The 2500-nt window shown below is 49.8% G+C and overlaps 1 protein-coding gene across 1 annotated transcript in view; it reads left to right on the top strand.

The window, feature by feature from the left end:
* Positions 1–2500, top strand: part of prdm16 (PR domain containing 16) — a gene marked incomplete at both ends in the record, with an annotated part of 28123 nt that overhangs the window by 17910 nt on the left and 7713 nt on the right. The gene's annotated exons all lie outside the window — the stretch shown is intronic.

Below are 2500 nucleotides of genomic sequence, written 5' to 3'. Positions count from 1 at the left end.
GGCGTGTGATATACGCATCCTGGAAACGCGCGGCGAGGGCCTGGCGCTCGAGAGGAGAGACGGCCAGAGCGAGGGGGGGTGGGGGGGGGGGGGGGTGGAGAGAGAGAAAGAGAAGGAAGATTGATGCAGTCTGCCCAGATGTTTGGATGGCGGACGAACGAGGAGGAAGGGGGGAGGAGGGTGGGGAGGGTGTCCTGGACAATGTAGGCCTGTAATGGTGCCCCGGAGAGATTCAGGCTCTGTTTATAAAAGCAGCTAATTATCAGTGATTTGGCGCCTGTCCAGCTTCTCTCGTCCCGGCTCTCTCTCTCTCTCTCTCTCTCTCTCTCCTTTCTTCCTTGGAAGGAAGAGAGGAACTATAGTTTTGTACCGAGGGGCAGCGTTGGCGTACAGGTACCCCGCGAAGCCCCGCGGCTCACGAAACACGCGCTCGTGAGACGACAGATAGCAGGTGCTTCGTCCAGCTGCTCGCGCAGGAACAGGAAATGAACTCAAGGCTTGTGCAACTCATACCAAATACTTCCAACCGGATCCAAGAGCGATCATGTGTTGGAATCCACTACAAAAGAAGCGGGTCAAACGCAATACTTAACTCAATTGCTGAAATTTTGTGGGATGAGCACCAGTGTTTTTTGGTGGTTATTATGATTTTAAAAAATGCACCCGGTTCTTTGAATGATATAAAACGAATGCACCCTGTGTATTTGACTGTCAAGGGTTGACCTCAGGGCACAGACTGAGTGGGGTGCCAACTTTGTGAACACATACACGCACACACACACACACACACACACACACACACACGGTGTCAGGGGACTGAGGGCCAGTATGGTTGGCCCAGTCTTAACAGCACACTGATTAGCTCATTTAGAAACAATTTAGCCTAACAAATAGCAGACATCATCATTATCTCTGCCACTTCTCAGGCGAATAACAAGGAGAGAGACACAGATTTACGTAGGGGGAGAGAGAGAGAGACTCGAGAAAGAAAGAGAGAGAGAGAGGGAGAGAGAGAGGGAGAGAGTGAGACTAGAGAAAGAGAGAGACCAGTGTGGCCCCCTCTGGCCCTCTTCATTGTAGTAGGGCCATTTGCCCTCAGATGGTATCTGGCTGCTGCTTTCTGCTTTCAAATTGGCCCCACTTTAGCCTGACCAGTGAAAGACCCCATTCAGCCCGTAACGCTCCATGTGTAACCGTCCGGCTGGGGGGGAAGACGAGAAAAAACTCTCCTTAAGATGATGAAGTAAGTTCACGTCCCCTTGGACACACACACAAATAAACACACAACAAGAAAAAGAAAGAGAGACCGACAGAAAAGAAGGGGAGAAAAATTAGTTTTGGCACTTGACCGCTCTCCATCAAGCGTGATGCGCCAAGTCTGGACATTAGCGAGCTCGCAAGTACGCACGCACGCAGAGGAACGGACACACACACACACACACACACACACGGGAGAACATGAAAAGACCTCTTGCATCTTGATTCCAGCTCTTGATGAGGAGCAATTTTTTCCCCCCAAAGCAATTAGTTGTGAATTGCAGCCTTGCAGGAGTGGGGGCTCGCTGTCTGAATTTGTGTGTGTGCGTGCGTGGGTGTGTGTGTGTGTGTGTGTGTGTGTGGAGGGGTAATTTAGGGTTAGTGAAGGTCACACTGTACCAGGTTTTCAGGCCCAACAAAGAGACAGTGTCTGTGAACTGAGGTCTGGGACAAGATCTGCCGAGTGTTTGTTTACATGCTGGTTAAATGGATGTTGTCTGGATGAGTCTGGATGGGCTGTGTGTGAGTGTGTGTGTGTGTGTGTGTGTGTGTGTGTGTGTGTGTGTGTGTGTGTGTGTGTGTGTGTGTGTGTGTGTATGTGTGTGTGTGTGTGGTTCAGGGAACATTCTGGCCACAGTGAGGTAGCAGACATGGTTTGTTACTGCTGAGAAAAGACAGAGAGAGAGAGACAGACAGACAGACAGACGGACAGGCAGACAGACAGACAGACAGACAGGCAGGCAGACAGACAGACAGACAGACAGACAGGCAGACAGACAGGCAGACAGACAGACAGACAGACAGACAGACAGACAGACAGACAGACAGACAGACAGACAGACAGGCAGGCAGACAGACAGACAGACAGACAGACAGGCAGGCAGGCAGGCAAGCAGACCGACAGACACAAAGACGGACAGACAGACGGACAGACAGACAGACAGGCAGACAGACAGACAGACAGACAGACAGACAGACAGGCAGACAGACAGACAGAAGACCTAAAATATCATGTCATATCATTGTCACTTCAGGAGGATTACTCTTCTCCTAGACAATTCCAAACCAAATATAAATGCATTACAGTTTGAGTTATTTAACTTTTTTTTCCAGCACAGACAGAAGAAAACAAAAATACCAAAATTATACATAAATACTCCTCTTCCCCAATCCTCACAGGACCCATGGATGTAATAATGATAGCCCACAGATGGAAGGCACCACATAACTCGCCATATCGGTC

Source organism: Borostomias antarcticus, assembly GCF_949987555.1.
Source record: "Borostomias antarcticus genome assembly, chromosome: 3".
NCBI classification, from domain to species: Eukaryota; Metazoa; Chordata; class Actinopteri; order Stomiiformes; family Stomiidae; genus Borostomias; species Borostomias antarcticus.
The sequence above is the reverse complement of the archived record's forward strand: the minus strand, read 5'-3'. Positions and strand labels throughout refer to the sequence as shown.